Source organism: Bos taurus, chromosome 11 (assembly GCF_002263795.3).
Source record: "Bos taurus isolate L1 Dominette 01449 registration number 42190680 breed Hereford chromosome 11, ARS-UCD2.0, whole genome shotgun sequence".
In the NCBI taxonomy this organism is placed as follows: domain Eukaryota; kingdom Metazoa; phylum Chordata; class Mammalia; order Artiodactyla; family Bovidae; genus Bos; species Bos taurus.
The window spans coordinates 47,065,908-47,084,230 of NC_037338.1; the positions used below are offsets into that span (position 1 = coordinate 47,065,908).

At 46.9% G+C, this 18,323-nt stretch overlaps 2 long non-coding RNA genes across 3 annotated transcripts in view; one reads left to right on the forward strand and one right to left on the reverse strand.

Moving 5' to 3' along the window:
• Positions 1-308: 308 nt before the first annotated feature.
• On the reverse strand, positions 309-11,296 carry LOC132346581 (uncharacterized). The gene is made up of 4 exons (XR_009496448.1): positions 11,213-11,296; positions 3,226-3,362; positions 2,671-2,764; positions 309-1,276 (listed from the first exon to the last, which is right to left on the reverse strand). It is a non-coding gene; the product is annotated as an uncharacterized lncRNA (long non-coding RNA).
• A 370-nt stretch (positions 11,297-11,666) lies between these two features.
• LOC132346582 (uncharacterized) overlaps positions 11,667-18,323 on the forward strand; it is a 31,571-nt gene continuing 24,914 nt past the window's right edge. For both annotated transcript variants that reach the window (XR_009496449.1, XR_009496450.1), the window contains exon 1: positions 11,667-11,909. This is a non-coding gene — a long non-coding RNA (uncharacterized lncRNA). The remainder of the gene's footprint in view (positions 11,910-18,323) is intronic.

Consider the following 18,323-nt stretch of genomic DNA (forward strand, 5'->3'; position numbering starts at 1 on the left):
GCTGGCTATACTCAGGCTAGCTTAGCAGGTTGTCCTAAAGTAGAGGCGACTCCTTCATCTACCTGTGATGCTGTTGTCCCCATCTGTGCCCCAGAGCATGTAGCAAGCAGTTCTTAGAAAATAGAGCAGGCCCTGGATAATAACTAAGGATGTAAATGCCTACATAATGTGATTTCAGAAGCTGGATTTTGTACAAAGAGAAAACACTAGAAGTGCTTGGCTTCTTTACCTGTTTCTGCCTCTAGGCATAATGTGGTCTTGGAAAGGCTACTTAACCTCTCCAAGCCTCAGATTCTCTACCTTTTTTTAAAAAACATTTTAATGTATATTAGACTATAGCCCATTAGGGCTTCTCCTGGTGGCTCAGGTAAAGAATCTGCCTGCAATACAGGAGCCACAGGAGACTTGGGTTTGATCCCTGGGTTGGGAAGATCCCTTGGAGGAGGGCATGGCAACCCACTCCAGTATTCTTGCCTGGAGAATCCCATGAACAGAGGAGCCTGCTGGGCTGCAGTCCAGAGGTCACAAAGAGTAGGACACAGCTAAAGCAACTTATCACACATAGCCCCTTAACAATGTTGTAGTAGTTTCAGATGGACAGTGAAGGGACTCAGCTCTACATACACATGTATCCATCCTCCCCCAAATTCCTCTCCCATCCAGGCTGCCAGATCAGTAGGGAGGTGACTGATGTGGGCCATGAGGAAGAGGAGAGTCAAGGTCTCCAGTTTTGGTGAACTGCCTCTCATTTTGTTGATAAATTTCCCAAAACGTGTTTGTTTCTGGCTTCTCTCTTTGATTCTGTCAGTCCTGAAGGAGACAGAACTGGTGTTGCTTCTTCCATGTTGTGGATTGAATAACCGAGGCTTAGAAAGTCCTAACCGAGGCATTTGCTGAAGTAGGGAACATGAGAGAAAAAGAGATTGGATGGTTAAAATGTGGAGTTTGGCTTTAATGGTCTTGAAGTCGAGGTGCCCACCGCGTAGTAAGTGAGGTTAATATACAACCTTGAATAGAGCTTCCAGGTGATTAATCGGGCATAGAACAAGATCTAATATGTCGGATAATTCTGCTCTATCTGCAAATTTCTCCACTCCTTCCAGCTGTTGTACATTTTCTGTCTTCTCGCTCCCAGACATCCTGGGTTGGTTTCCTCAACGCCATCCTCCTTACCTTCATGGATCCCATTGGTCTGGTGACAGCCTCGAGGGCCCTGCAGGCTGACTGGGAGATGCTTTCCAATGGGAAGGGTTCTGATTCAGGTTTCCATGAAACCCTTGAAAAGAGAGGCAGGGAGAAGCCTTCACCATCCTTTCACAAAAGGAGAGTTTTCAAAACCTAGCCCATCCATCCAAATGGACCACCATATTCTATTACTATAAGGTCTTGGGGCCTAGGGCTGCCTTCGCTGAGAAGTTAAATAGTTGCAAGATGCAGGGAAAGATTGAAGACAAAAGGAGAAGGGGTTGGCAGAGGATGAGATGGTTAGGCAGCATCACCAGCTCAATAGACATGATTTTGATCTAACTCTGGGAGATAGTGAAGGACAGAGGAGCCTGACGTGCTGCAGTTCATGGGGTTGCAAAGAGTCCGACACGACTTAGTGACTGAACAACAACAACAAAGGCATCTTGGAAACAAATCCCACAGACCTGTTGTGAGCTGCTGCTCGTCCCTGAAGCCCCCTAAACTATCCCCACCTTGCCAAACAGCTAAGACCAGGGACCTCAGCAAACTGCTCCTGGCTTCAGAACCCTTCAGAGGTTCCCCAAGAGTAGGGGTCTCTGGAGCTGGGCTCCCACCTGTCCCACAGACCCTTTGAGCAGCTGTGTCTCCAACCTTATCTTCCCTCTGCCTCCACAGAAACCTGAGAAAGACGGAAAGGGGGAAGTGGCCGGGTTTCCCAAGACAAATAACCCCAACAGAGCTTTCTCAGCAGTGACCCTTAGCCTGTTGTGTCAGCCTCGGGCTGAAGGAGGAAGGAAATAGACCTTCTATTGAGTATTTTTCTTCCCCTGTCAAGAAGATCAGAGGAGCTAAGGCGAGGCAAGAAAAGGAGTCAAAAGCAGCTCGTTACCTCCTTCTGCAGGATTCGTGTTGCTCTTCCCCTCCCCTCCTGAACTCTAAGTAAACAAACTCCCTGGGCCGAGGAAGGCCCCAGGCCCCACTCCAACCAGGCCATAAATAAGAGCCCTTCAGCCTTTCACTCTTAGGGAGGAGAGAGGGCACTTCTTGGTGGAACATTCGATAGTGGGGGAGGGCAGAGGGAAGAACGCTAGTGTTAATTGAATCCCAATTTCCTTCTCCCAGGCCCACTCTTATCTTTTTAATTATACAAGGCCTTTCATCTTCCTGAGGACTTGTCTCTGTCATTAATGTGTGATCCTGATTAGAGATAGGGGTCTGTTCAGGGGTAATGGGAAACTCTTGTGCTTTTCTGAAACACTGAGTTACTCGGGGCTGATCCAGGTGAGGCAGGAGATGCTCTGGGCTGCTCTCAGCTCTCAGGTAATCTGGCGCTGGCTGTCTGGGTCTGAGATGGTCGACCCTGAGATTAGTGACAAGGGCCTCTTGAGGCCACTCTCTGCTGTAGTGACCCAGCAGGTGAGGGACACATGAGCCACTTGCCAGGTGAGCAGTTCCCAGGAAACTCAATCCAATCATACTCACCAGATGCAGGGCACAAGGTCCAAGAGCATGAAGAGACGGAGTGCTCTGTATTCCCTTAGGGTTTCCTTGATGGCTCAGATGAGAAAGAATCTGTCTGCAATGCAGGAGACCTGGGTTTAATCCCTGGGTTGGGAAGATCCCGTGAAGAAAGCAATGGCTACTCACTCCAGTATTCTTGCCTGGAGAATTCTATGGACAGAGGAGCCTGGCAGGCTACAGCCTATGGGGTCGCAAAGAGAGTATTTGCTAAAGGTTGGGATATCCACTGAGTGAGAGAGACTGAAAATGGGTTCTCACGGACTTCCTTCACATCTCAGAGATGTATTATCTCCAGGTGACAATGGCTCGGGACCCGCCAGGGTTACATTTCTTTTCCAACTCTGCCCTCCCAGTCGCTCTGTCAGTTGGCTAATGAGTTGTAAACCAATACTTAGGGGTGCAAAGGACACGTCCTATCTGAAGGGATTTGGCTCGTATTCCGTGTTCAATCACAGTTGGCTAAAGAACATTTTACACTCTGGTTCTGAGAGCTGATCAGCTTAAAATACGAATTACCTGGTATTTATGAAGCAATTATAGCTCCTCATTTATGGCTTTAAATTCTCCTGGAATTTACTCTTCTGGGCCTCATGGTGGCCTTCAGGGTTCCTTCACCGAGGCAGCTCGATATGTCACAGGTGCCATACTGGTCCCTGAGTATGCAGAAACATGGGTGAGGCTGCATGCCCACAAGGAGCCTAATGTTCAGCTCAGAAACGTGTTGTTAGCTTAAAAATTATTATATATATATATGGGCCTCCCCAGTGGCTCAGCAGTAAAGAAACTGCCTGCAATGCAGAAGATGCAGGTTTGATCCCTGAGTTGGGAAGATCCCCTGGAGAAGTGCATGGCTACCCACTCCAGTATTCCTGCCTGGGAAATCTTATGGACAGAGGAGCCTCGTGGGCTACAGTTGATAGAGTCACAGAGTTGGACACGACTGAAGCAGCTGAGAGAGAGAGAGTCTTATCTTCAGAGGAATCAGTTGTGATTTGAACTATATACACACACACATACAAATACACATCTCTAAAGATGGGCATCCACATGGTGTGTGTGCATGCTAAGTCGCTTCAGTCATGTCTGACTCTCTGCGACCCTATGGACCGAAGTCCACCAGGCTCCTCTGTCCATGGGATCTCTCAGGCAGAAATACTGGAGTGGGGTGCCATTTGCTCCTCCAGGGACTCTTCCTGAGCCAGGGATCTAACCCTCATCTCTGGCATCTCCTGCCCTGACAGTCGAATTCTTTACCACTAGCACCACCTGGGAAGCCTATCCATAGAGCACCATCAGCCAAGTATTCATTTCAGCTGTGCATTCTTGCAGGGTCTGCACTGTGTCCCATGTCTCACCAGCTCATGACTATAACCACCTTAGAGGTTCTGGAGGCAGCCTTGTGGTTTACCCATGAAGCCTCATAACTGGAATCTTTGGGAGCCAAGATTCCAGTCCAAGTCTGACCACGGGGCTCGGCCCTCCACCCCATGAGCCCCAAGGTCCAAACTTCCCTCCTTGCTTGAAGCCACAGTGTGTTCCTGAAGGTGTGCAGTTTTGGTCATAAGCCCCTCGGAGATGTAATGAACCTGGACACAGTCCGGAGAAGGGCAATTAAAATGCTTGCGGGGAAAGAGAGCCTTCTGTTTGAGGATGAACTCAAAAGAAAGACCAAACAGTAAAGTCTGGGAAGAGGAAGGGCGACCAAAAATGTGATGGAAATCTATGGGATAGTGGAGGGAATGGAGGGGGAGGGGGCAGGTGCCTGCCAAGGGTACACTCAGTGAAGCTCAAAAGCAGCAGTTTTAGGACAATGACAAGAAAGTTCTACTTAACACGTCTCATAAGTTTGCTGCCTGCTGCGTGATCCCAAGAGGTGGCACAGGCTCAAAATATAAATAGAATAGATTCCCAGCTTATGGATACATTGGTGTGTGTTCCCTACAGAATACCTGGTTTCCCGTTGTCTAACTAAGGCTACTAGTTTCTAATGGTCTAGACCAGAAGTTGGGGAACTTTCTCTGTAAAAGAGCAAGTAGCAATTATTTTTGGCTATGTGGCGACTCTGTCCCAATTGCTCAAGTTTGTTGTGTTATGAAAGCAGCCATAGATTATATGTACAAACAGGCGTGACTGTGTGCTAATAAAACTTTATTTACAAAAATAGGCAGTGAGCTGGATTTGATCCACCAACTGAAGTTTACTAACCCTTGGTCTAGATCCATTTATAGCTGGGTGGAATTATATAATTTAAAACTGGGAGGTACCTTGGTGATCCCACTCTCACTTTATAAAGCAGGAGAGGGACATCAAGAAATGTCAGCTGAGCTTCTCAAATTCATACAGTATATACTCATAGTGGGTTATTAGGATTTTTTGCTTGTTCTAGGGGGATATTCAGATCCTCTCCCCATGATGTTATGAAGGTTGGCAGTGAAGGGTCCTGCTGTGTGAAATGGTCCAATTTGGCATTTCTGATTTTCAGTAAGTATATATCCATGGCCAAAGACTGCCTTATCTTAGAAAATGTTTCAGGTGTAGGAAGATCTGGAAATATGGTGGTTCAGGTAAAAGAATCCACCTGTCAATGCAGGAGACACAAATTCGATCTCTGGGTTGAGAAGATCCCCTGAAGAAGGAAATGGCAACCCACCCCAGTATTCTTGCCTGGAGAATCCCATGGACAGAGGAGCCTGGCTCACTACACTCCATGGGGCCAAAAAGAGTTGGACATGACTAAGCAACTGAACACACAAGAAAACTAAAGGCTACTTTTATTTTTATTTATTTTTAATCAAAGTATAGTTGATGTATAATATTCTAAGTTACAGGTGTACAATATAGTGATTCACAATTTTCAAAGGTTATTCTCCATTTACTGTTGTAAAATATTGGCTATATTCTGTGTGTGGTACAATATATCCTTGTAGCTTATTTTGTTCACAATAGTTTTTATGTCTGTTATCCCCCTACCCCTATATTGCCTCTCCCTACTTCCCTCTCCCCACTGGTAACCACTAGTTTGTCCTCTGAATCTGTGAGTCTGCTTTTTTGTTATATTCACTAGTTGGCTGCCGTTTTACATATAAGTGAGATTATACTGTAATTGTCTTTCTCTGTCTAACTTGTTTCACATAGCGCAATACCTTCCAAGTTCATTCATGTTATTGCAAAAGGCAAAATTTTATTTTTTTGACTGAATATTGTTCCACTGTATAGCTATACTACATTCCCTTTATCCATTCATCTGTTAACGGATTCTTAGGTTACTTCCACATCGCAATTGTAACTAGTGCTGCTATGAACATTGGCATGCATATATCTTTTCTAATTAGTGTTTTCATTTCATATATATATATATACACCCATGGAATTGCTGGGTCATATGATAGTTCTACTTTTAGTTTGTAATAAACTACCATACTGTCTTCAACTAAAGACTGCTTTTAAATTTTTGGAAATCAGAAAATAAGAAAGATATTCCTCTCCCCCTCTAACCTCCTAGTTCTGAGATGGGAGAACATTTTATTTCTTGACAGACTATGCAATTGACATTGACCCTCAGAGCCAAGTCCATGGAGTTTACACATTGACCTCCTATAGGTAGTCAGGTATCCCTAGTGGGGCCTGTCCCTGAGAACATTCCCCTCTCAAATGTGGGTCAGACTTTTCTAAAAACAACCCCTGCTTTCCATGCTCTGTTGGTGAGAGTCAGGAGCTGCTTGAATTCGTTGACCCTCAGAGCCTTTATGGGGAAAACTGTGTGTGTGCGCGTGCCTGTACTTGTGTGCACACGTGTGTATGTGTGTAGCTGGTGGGGGGAGAGGGGGAAAGGAGCAGTGGCTGATAACCCAGGAACGCATCAGTGCTCAGATAGTGCTAGTCATTATTATATTTGTGGCTCTTTTTTTCTAGGACCCATTGAAGATCTCTCATGAAAATAACTCCCTCAAGGAAACCTCTAGAACAGGGGTCCCTAACCTCCAGGATCTAATGCCTGATGATCTGAGGTGGAGCCAATGTAATAATAATAGAAAGAAAGTGCATAATAAATGCAATGTGCTTGAATCATTCCAAAACCACCCCACCCTGCCCGAGATCCATGGAAAAATTGTCATTCACGAAACTGATCGCTGGTGCTGAAAAGATGGGGGACCGCTGCAGAAGTCCAAAGCCTTGGTAGGAGACAGATGCATCACTGTCCCAGGCTTGGTGTCTAGAACTTTTGATGGCAGACTCAGTATTGCCGTCTGTGAAAGGAAGCTGAACTGTATGCTCCTTGTTACCTTAGCCAAGCGGCTGCAGATGAGTGAGGCAGCAAAGTTGAGGGGAGAAGATAGGATGCTTTACATGTGGATGGTTTGTCTCTGGGGAAAACCTCGTGCTTCAGGGATTGGAACTGAATCTGTTCTGCAGACTTTACAAGGGAGTCCATCAGCTAGAGTTTTAAACCACATGAGCGCGTGCTCAGTTGCTCAATTGTGTCCAAGTCTTTGTGACCCCATGGACTGTAGCCTGCCAGGCTCCTCTGTCCATGGGATTTTTTCAGACAAGAACACTGGAGTGGGTTGCCATTTCCTTCTCCAGACATCCTCCCAGTCCATGTATCAAACCTGTGTCTCCTGAGTCTCCTGCATTGGCATGTGGATTCTTTACCACTAAGTCATCAGGGAAGCCCTTGGTTCTCACACTCAGCAGCCCTGTTACTCAACCTCTCACCCAGTCCCTGTCACTCAGCGACAGGGAGGCGTCCACCTCATGGCGAAGCTGGTACTGAGCAGTTCTGGCTGCTGCTTCATCCCTGAGTGTATCACCTGTTCAGCCCACAACAGCTCTACAAATTTTGGCGGGGGAGGAGGGGGCCATGCACATGCAGGATCTTAACTCCCCGACCAGGGACAGAACCTGTGCCTCCTGCAGTGGAAGCGTGGAGTCTTAACCACTGAACTACCAAGGGAATCCCCTCTCTATAGATATTTTTAATACTTTTTCCTGATTATAAAGATAATACATATGCATTGCAGAAACTTGAAAAACATAGAAAAATAAATATAAAAAAAAATCAGCGACAAATATAACTTGCAGTGATAAGCTCTGTTAGTACTTTGGTGTATTTCTTACTGTTTGTGGAAGTAGCCTTCTGTTTCTTAACGTAAACTTTATTTCCAGATCCTCCTACACCTGTGCATATGTTTTATAAAATTAGAATTGTATTTGACTATAGGTATTATATGCAGCTCATTCTTTTCATTGACATTGTGAACATTTCTCATATCACTAAGTAGTCTTTGAAGATATATTTTTATGGGTTGCCGAATTTTCTATGGCATGGATGTATCACGATGTAGTAACCATTACCCTACTGCTGGATGCTTAGGCTGTTTCTAAACGATATTATAAATACCGTGACAGTAAACATCATTGTACCTTCCCAGGTGGCGCAGTGGTAAAGAATCCACCTGCAATGCAGGAGACTTGGGTTTGAGCTCTGGGTCAGGAAGATCCCCTGGACAAGGAAATGGCAACCCACTCCACTGTTCTTGCCTGGGAAATCCCATGAACAAAGGCTTCTGGCAGGTTATAGTCCATGGAGTCCCAAAAAGCTGGACATGACTTAGCGATTAAACAAACAACAAGCATCATTACAAGAAAATCTCTGCACATTCTAAGTACTTCTTTAAGCTAAATTCCTAGCAATAGAAATCCTGGACCAAAGAGCATGAGGATTTTGCCTTGGTACTGCAGACCATGCTGTTCTCCAAAAAAGCATGTCAATTTCTATTGATGGGATTTCTGTTCTCAGCATCCACTGTCATATTCAGGTTGAAACAAACATTCTAACATACAACCCCTCAAATATTGGAAAGTAGGTCTTAAATCTCCTGGATTCCTGCCTTCTCTAGGCCCAACAATCATTTCCTTAAAAACCCTTTCAAGGCTGCTTTCTAACTTCTTTACCATATCATCCTACTAATTAGAGAATATTCTGGTTTAGAATTACAGTCTTAAAAATAAGCTACCTAAAACAGAACACAACACTACAGATATGGGCTGAACCATTTTAACCTTCTTTATTTGGAGTCTTTTATACTTTTGTTAATGTGATCAAAAATTGCATTCGTTTTCTGATTTTGTTTTAGCAGGCTATTGGCTCAGGTAAGTTTGTGGCATGCTGATAGTCTGCGGTCTTGATGATCTGGTTATTGGAGTCTTTTCCATTTGATACTTGTTCAGCTGAATTTTTGAGCCTAAATCCAAGACTTACATTTATCTGACTGATAATAGCTCAGAGCCCCAGCCTGTTTAAATTCCACTGCTGCCCATGGAAAGCAGGTCCTTGATGCCTCAGCTGTGTTTCCAAAACACATTTCCCACTGGACTTCATCTAGGACTTCTGCTGGCCCCATTCCTATGCAGAGGTCAGGAGAAGGTCTTGGGGTTGTTAAGGCCTGGGCTGCCTGGCGCCACCCTGGCTGGCACTCCACTTACAAGAGTTCTCAAGAGGGACCGGGATCTTGGCTTGAAACAACTCTGGTGAAGAGTGTGGCTGATCCCTGGGAAAAGGACCCTTGAGTGATGCTGGGTGATTCTACCAGCAGGGTGGGGGCCATGGGACTCTGCAGGTGGCACACCCACCTGTCTGGGCTCCTCTAGCCAGATCTAGAGGTCGGCCCTGACACTTGGGTGGGACTCTGGCCTTGCCTCTCTTTAGCCTCTTTCCTAACACAAATAGAATATAATCCCTTGTGAAGATGGCACTTAGTTTTATAGGCAAGACTGAAGCCCACCTTGCCCTCCCATCTTTGCACACAGGTGTACAGATATCCTGGTACCATTTCAGCCCTCCCCACAACCGCTTCCCCTTGTCCACCCGCCAGGGATAGGCATGTGTATTGGACCATGGTCCATGTGGAGAGGGAGCTCCCAGTGGGCTTGTCTGCTTAGCCCTTCAGTCTCCTCATCTCATGGGAAGAGTCATGGCTTAGGAGGCACTCAGAGTCACAGGGTTTAGGGCACTGGCTTTGGTTGTCCTGGGGTGGAAGATGGTATAGCTCATGGACAAACTGCATTTGACCAGCTTTTCAGAACCTGTAGATGTCTGTGCCTATGTATGGAGGGAGGGGGCACCAGGATGGATGGCTGGAAGGAGCAGTCATACAGGGTAGACAGAAAACCCAAATGAGTGGGGGCTGGGTCCATGTCTAAGGTGCTCTGCTATTCTCATAGGGAAGAAACCTCCAGGCCACGGAAGGATGTTGAGATGGTGGGAAAGACATCAGGGGTCAGAAAGCCTGAGCTCCCATTCTTGGACCTGGTCACCAAAATCTTTTTTTTTTTTTTTTTGACTGCACAGAGAAGCTTGTGGGATTTTAGTTCCCTGACCAGGAACTGAACCCAGGCCCCTGGCAATGAAAGCACCAAATCGTAACCACTGGACTGCCAAGGAAGTTTCCAAATATTCTGACTGCAGGCCCCAAGGCATTTGTGGCTCACCAGAGTCTAGTGTCCTGGGTACTGAAGACCATGTCTCCATGTGGCTCCGGGCCCTCTGAGAGTGAATATTCCCCAAGAGTGGCACTCAACACAACACCCATGCTCTGCACTTACTGTGCAGTCCACTTCCCAGTCCTTGCCAGCAGCTGGTCTGTTTCATCTTTGGAGTCATCAGGCTTCCCCTCCCACCTCTATTCAGTGTTCGGCTTCTATGAGTGGAGATAATGCAACTCTTATTTAATTCAAATCAATTCCATTCCATCCCATTCAACTCTCTCCCATCAACAACATCTCAGTCTTTTATTGCAATCATAATTTGCTGTTTTGAAGGAGATAAAGCAGAAAATATAAACATACATTAAAAATAACCCCCTGCCTTAGACTTCATATTTTCAAAATGCTTTCACATAAAGTATTTCATTACAGACTCAAGCAGCTGGCGTCGTGAAATATGGTCTCACATAGAATCCAATGAAAACCAGATGAAAAGAAACCCTGAGAGAAGACGGGAGGTGAGAGTGAGTCTGCCGTGCCTTCTACCCCTTTCCCGCAAGGCCTGGGCCATTGACCGGGTGCTTGCCTGCAGCCACAGGTAGGTGACAAGTGTGGAATTATCTCCTCCTATTTCTTCTAAAATTCTCCTTTAATTTTCAATTTTTTCTTCCCATTTATGTACTTCTTGGGAATCAGATCCTAAAACCTCATAGCAGAAGAAGCTCTAGTATTCATCACTTAGACCATTTCCTACTCCAGGGGATCTTCCCCACCCGGGGACTGAACCTGCGTCTCTAATGTCTCCTGCATTGGCAGGCAGGTTCTTTACCATCGAGCCACCAGGAAAGCCCTCACTTAGATTGAACCCAGGTCTCCCACATTGCGGGAGGATGCTTTGCCATCTGAACTACCAGGGAAGACCAAGAATACTGGAGTTGGTAGCCTAACCTTTCTCCAGGGGATCTTCCCAACCCAGGAATCAAACCACAGTCTCCTGCATTGTGGGTGGATTCTTTACCATTTGAGCCACCAGGAAAGCCCTCACTTAGATCAGTGGTTCTCAAAGTGTGGTCCCTGGATCAGCAGTATCTGCCCCACTGGGAACTTGTTCCAAATGCAGACTCAGGCCCCATCCCTGATGTCCTGAATTTGAAACTCTGTGTGTGTGTGTGTATGTCATAATGTGTATGTCTTATGGGGTGGGGTAGGGTCTGGCCAACTGTGTTTTAACAAGCCCTCTAGCTGATGACGGGGCTTCCCAGATGGCACTAATGGTAAAGAACCCACCTGCCAATGCAAGAGATATAAGAGATGCGGGTTTGATCCCTGGGTTGGGAAGATCCCCTGGAGGAGGGCATGGCAACCCACTTCAGTATTCTTGCCTGGAGAATCCTATGGACATAGGAGCCTGGCATACAGTCCATGGGGTTGTAAAGAGTCTGGACATGACTGAAGCGACTTAGCATGCATGCGCTAGCTGATGGCTCGGGTACCTGCTAATGTTAGAGACCACTGATCTGGACCAACTCCCAGATTTCAAGAAGTCCTGTGGGCCACTTTCCTTGCCCCCTGACCCCAAATGAGATGCCTGTTCCCAGGCTCCATCATGCCCCCTTCCCCTGTCCCCCACAGGCCCTCTGCAGACCTCTGGGCCATCTCCTCCACAGAGCGGCTCCTCCAGCCTGCTTCTCACTTTGCATCTGTGAACACAGAAGGTGAGCCAGGCTGGTGACCAGCGTTTCCCAGGACAACAGACACTGATGCTTCTCACAAGGTTCAAGGCCTGCAACCCTACTGTCCTGGATGGCAGGGGACAGTGAGAGTCATGACTTCTGAGGACATCTGATTTCTGATGATCAGAATGTCCATTCCTACCTTTGATCTTTCCCTCTAGACTGGAGCTCTTCACACAAACCCAGCATAGTCCCCCTGCCCTCTCCCCAGGGCTCCAGGTTATCACTAGCATATTACCTTGGGTCACAGGAGCTAGGTAAGCCTCCCTCTCTTCAATTCCTGCCCAGACACGAAGTCCATAAGATGGCAGAGCTGTTGGCAGCCTGATCCTGGATACCAGCATACTTGGGGTGTTTTTGAAAACAATTTAAAATGTTAAATGTCAACACAGGGCGTGAGTAACAGGGTGTTTACTGAGCAGCTACTCGGTGCCAGGCTCCACATTAGGTATCACTTGTTCCATCAGGGCTCTGGGTGGGTGGGTCCCCAGGCCTACACTTGGTCCACTTCTACTCCCATGATGCCTGAACCCTTCTAGCCCCTCCCTTCCTGTCTCACCACCCACTCTCGAATGCCCATAGCTGTGCCATGTGATCTGTGGATCATCCTGGATGGGATGTGGGAAGGTGATCACCAATGATGGAGGCCAAGTCACCAGCTAGAAAGGAATCCTGGGATAGAATCAGGTACCTGGGCAGTGAGAAGGAGATTTTGGGCAACTCAGGTGAGGAATGTGCTCAAAATGGACATGAGATAATTAAAACTTTGGCCAGGGGCTTTCCTAGTAGTGCAGTGGATAAGACTCTGCCTGCCAGTGCAGGGGACACAGGTTCGATCCCTGGTCCAGGAAGATTCCACATGCCTAGGAGCAACTAAGCCCTGGAACCACAACTACTGAGCCCATGTGCTGTAACTACTGAAGCTCACATGCCTAGGGTCCCTGCTCGGCAACAAGAAAAGCCACTGCAATGAGAAACCCAAGCACCACAGAAAGAGTAGCCCCCACTCACTGCAACTAGAGAAAGCCCGTGCAAAGCAACAAAGACTCAGGGCAACCAAAGATAAATAAATTAATTAAAGATAAAATTTTTAAATGACTGAAAAAAATATATAAATAAATTTTTAAAATTTGCCCAGCTGAGAAAAGAGACAGAAAAAATATGATAGAGCCCCAAGGCAGTGTGTTATGACCCAAGGTTTTCCGACATTTTCTATGGATTTTTGAGAGGCAGGGGCTCCAGCAGTTCGGGGAAGATGGTGATGGGCCTTATCTTGAGGACCAGGGTATATGAGGCTGAGGCCCAGAGGACTGAATAATGGGCAGCTGAGAGTGCTTGAGAGGACCAGTGAGGGTGGAGAGGTGGTGGGTGGTTGTCAGGGACCCAGGGAGAAGAAAGGCACAGTGGCCAGGGGGAGGGAGCTCCCGGTGTGAGGGCACTGGACAGACATTACCCCAGGGACAAGAGCTGGTCAGAAACAATAACTGTAGCAGCAACGATCACTGAATCCAGGTATCAAATTGAATCCAGGTGTCAAATTGCCCTGTGGTAAGCCCTTGGCATGTATTTTCTCATTTATCCCTCATGACAATTTTTTTTAGCATCTGTAATGTGCCAGGTACCACCCAAAGTCCTTCCGCATTCCTGTTGACATTTTTTAAAAATTTATTTATTTTACTATTTTGGCTGCACTGGGTTTTCATGACTTCGAGTGAGCTTTCTCTAGTCATAAAGAGCAGGGGCTACTTTCTGTTGCACTCTGCAGGCTTCTCATTGCAGTGACTTTGCTTGTTGTGGTGCACTGGCTTCATACTTGTGGCACACAGGCTTAGTTGCCCCAAGGCACGTGGGATCTTCCTGGACCGGAGATGAAACCTGTGTTCCCCGCACTGGCAGGCGGATTCTTATCCGCTGCACCACCAGGGCAGTCTCCCCTTACCATTTAAGTCCACATCACCACACCCCAGGTGACACACACGGAAAGTGAGGAAGAGAAATATTTTATGACTTGCCAGGGATCTATGGCCAGTGGAGAGCTGAGCTGGTCCTAGATTCCAGTTCTGTCCACTGAAAAGCCATCGCTCTTTTGAAAATGTCTTGTTTTGCTCTTCTCAGAAAAGCTAGTGAGAATGATGCCAGGACAGCCTAGGGCAGTTGCCACATGGGGCCCAAACTTCTGGTTCCTCTGGCAACCCATGCAGAAGAAGAAGAAGGATGCAGAGAGCTGGCATTTGTCCCAGAATGCAGCAACCTGCAGCCCTCCCCATCCCCCTGCCTCCCCATCACCCCAAGGGTGGCAGCGTAGAGAGTTCACAGGATCGTGTGATCATGCTCAGAAGTTCTTGTGCTTCTGCTTATTAGCTTGATGCTTCCAGAAGATTCTCCGTGAATCTTAGATAACATCATGTGCCGAGGGGAACTCTCAGACCTATCGTGAGGACCAAAGGAGAAAGATACTGCTTGAGGGTGTAACTAAGCTCAGTTAGAATGATGGTGGCTTCTATTTGTTCATCTGACAACTAAATATGGACTACCTGTCATGCCATCATATAGGTGCTGGGACCAGGGCAACGGCGAGTCAAAGGTGAGCTCCCAGTGACATCACCACAATAGCTAAAGGGTGATGAATGCCACCTTGCATGACTCCCTCAAGTCATTTGTTACTCTTGGGGTCACCCCCTCCTCTTGCAGTTCCTGGTCAATCGATACTGCCTTGATCCTTCAACCAAGCAGATTTCACCTGGAGTCAAATACCGATCCATAGATTGAGGTCCTAGCTTGTGTTGCGTGTTCAGTCTCTCAATTGTGTCTGACTCTTTGTGACCTCATGGACTATAACCCACAAGGCTCCTCTGTCCATGGGATTTCCCAGACAAGAACACTGGAGTGGGTTGCCATGCCCTCCTCCAGGGGATCTTCCCCACCCTGTGATTGCACCCAAATCTCCTGTGTCTCCTTGCATCAGTAGGCAGATGTTTTACCACTGAGCCACCTGAGAAGCCCATGGAGGTCCAAGAGAGGTGGTCTTTTTCTTCAGCTCAAGCCATTCTGAAATGGCCCTGGGGGCAAGATTGAGGCCTTCCTGCCTTTGCTGCTTATACACACAGACTTTGGACTCCTTCTAGAAGTAACTTCACACCTGCCCCTGTAGTAAGACTTCCCATGACTGAAATGACCTCAGGTATACATCTGGCAGGGAGAGAATGGTTAAATATTGCACAAGTTGGCAATTTAGGCAAGTAGAGGAGAGAGGCTTTCTAGGCAGACATGCTCTTATCTGGTCCCATGTAATGATTTGTAGTGCTTTTTTACCCAAAGGCTGGGCTCAGTTGATTCTCGGTTTGCATCTTTCTTGTCCTCTGATTTCCCAAGAAGAATGCCCATTCTGGTCCTAGTTCCTCAGGCATCTGGATCCCTTGCTGGGGTCCCGGGTAGAAACGGAGGGGAAGTTGAGTTAGAAGATCTGCTATGGACTGTCCCTGGGACCTCAAGCAAGGCACCTAACTTCTCGAGGCAGAGTTTACTCAACTCTGAAATGAGAATAAAAATATTCAGCCAGTCTGTGTCAGGGTCAAATTAACATCACCAACAACCTTGTTATCCAGATGAGCACTGGTCTGGGGTGAAGGTGTTGTGCTAAGCATTTGTGTGACGTGCTTTGTGGCATGCCAAGTCACTTCAGTTGTGTCTGACTCTTTGCCGCGCTATGGACTATAGCCCACCAGGCTCCTCTGTCCATGGGATTTTTCGGGCAAGAATACTGGAGTTGGGTTGCCATGCCCGCCTCCAGGGGATCTGACAAAGGGAGCGAACCTGCGTCTCTTATGTCTCCTGCATTGGCAGGTGGGTTCTTTACCAATAGGACCACCTATGATCTCACTTTTTAAAAGTTATTTATTTATTTATGTTGGGCTGAGCTGGACATTCCTTGCTGCATGTAGACTTTAGTTGCAGCCAGTAGGGGCTACTCATTGTTGCGGTGCACAGGCTTCTCATTGTGCTGGCTTCTGTGTTGTCAGGGAGCATGGATGCTCTACAGTGTGCAGACTTCAGTAATTACGGTGAGTGGGCTCAGTAATTTGGGTGCAGGGACTTAGTTGCCTTTCAGCATGTGAATCTTCCCGGACCAGGGAGTGAACCCATGGCCCCTGCATTGGCAGGTGGATTCTGAACCACTGGACCACCAGGGAAGCCCATCATCACCTCATTTAATCCTCACAATTTTCTGATACAGATGCTGGCTTTTTAAACCAAGGAAATGAGTTGCAAAATGCCAACACCATGCAGTTAGAAGTGATGGTATAAACAAGGACCTACTGCACAGCACAGGGAACTCTGCTCCCTGTTATGTGGCAGCCTGGATGGGAGGGGAGCTTGGGGAAGAATGGATACATGTGCAATGTATGGCGGAGTCCCTTTGCTGTACACCAGAAGCTATCACAACATTGTTAATCAATGATACCTCAATACAAAATAAAAAGTAAAAAAATAAAAGAAATAGTGGTATAGAAATTTGAACCCCGGAAGGCTGACTTTCAGGCAACTCCTGATTCCCCGTCATTGTTATATCTTCTCATTTTTGTTTCCTGTCTTCTGCCTTCCATTTGGATGACTGGATCCAGTGACTACTGCTCAGGATTCAGAGGAGCAAGACGGCATCTCATTCATGCACCATCTCTGACTTTAGCTGAGCAAGCTGCTTTCAGCCCCTGCATGCCTAGGATTCAGCCTGGGCCCACATTCAATATGGTGGATACCTGGCTCTTTGAGTATCAAATAGCTGGCAAGGGTCACGACTGGGCCTGAGAACAGGAGACAGTGGCTCATGGAATGAACTCAATTTGCACACTTTCCCAGGGCATGGGGGAGGAAATGACAGTGACTTGTTGCTTGGGAAATGCCGGATGGGTGGCCTGGTATCTTGGGAATGTGCTCAGACGACCAGGGGATGTTTTTCCAGCCTCTCCTTCTCCTCCCCATTCTTGGGATGGTACTTTGGACTCCTCACCACTATTCCCAGGCACAAAAGAGAAACCTGAGTCCTGTGTTTTTTAATGCTCTTAGTACTGACTTAATGACAACCAAGCTCTATCTGTGTATCAGGATGCACCTGATTCAGTGATATTTGATGCTGTCTAATTTATCTGCAATTTTAGGAGGTTGCTGTTACATGAGGAATCAGCAAGGTCAAGAAAAATCCCCAGAATTGTAGAAATGATGAGACCAGGATCCAGACACAGGATCTGGATTCTTTTATTTTTTTTAAATAACTTTATTATTTATTGGGCTTCCCTGGTAGCTCAGATGGTAAAGAATCCACCTGTAATGTGAGAGACCTGGGATGGATCCCTGGGTCAGGAAGATCCTCTAGTGCAGGGCATGGCAACCCACTCCAGTATTCTTGCCTGGAGAATCCCATGGACAGAGGAGCCTGGTGGGCTACAGTCCATGGGGTCACAAAGAGTCAGACACAACTGAGCAGCTAAGCACACATACAGCACATTTATTTATTGGCTGCGCTGGGTCTTCACTGCTGCGTGGGCTTTTCTCTAGTTTCAGAGATGCAGGATTACTCTCTAGTTGTGGTGCTCCGGCTTCTCATTGCGGTGGCATCTCTTGTTGCAGAGAGTGGACTCTAGGGTGCACGGGTTTCAGTAGTGTGGCATGTGAGCTCAGTAGTTGTGGCTCCTGGGCTCTAGAGCACAGGCTCAGGTGTTGTGGTGCATGGATTTAGTTGCTCCACAGCATGTGTGATCCTCCCAGACCAGGGATTGAATCTGTGTTTCCTGCATTGGCAAGCAGATTCTTTACCACTGAGCCAGCAGGGAAGCCCAGACCTAGACTCTTAATCACTAACTTACAGTATTATGACTCACTGGAGTCATCAGGGGCATTTCCCCACCAGGGGATGCAACCCCCAGGTTGGGTCCACCCTTGCTTTTATGTATGGAGCTCGGTTCTATGTATGATTCCATCACTAGATGTCTGGCCTGGGTCAAGTTGTCTGACCTCTGTCTGCCCATGTGTAACACCTATGGTCATTACACGCACAGACTTACCTCCTAGGGTCTTTGTGAGAACAAGTCAAAGGAAGGTGATGAAATACATTTGAAACTCACCAGGCATTTTTTCAGCTCTGACTATTTCCGGGTGCAAAATACTAGTACCAGAGGTGACTCAGGCATAGATCCTGACCTCTAGAGAGTGTCAATTAGGGGGAACAGTATGAACTTGAGCAAACTTGTGAGCTTTAATATTTGATGGGAGATAGTAAAGGACAAGATCCATAGGATCTCAAAGAGTTGGACATGATCTAGTGACTAAACAGCAATAACAACACACAGTACGAACTTAGTAGCTCAAAGCCAAGGCAGAGTATCTTGGACTCAAATAAAA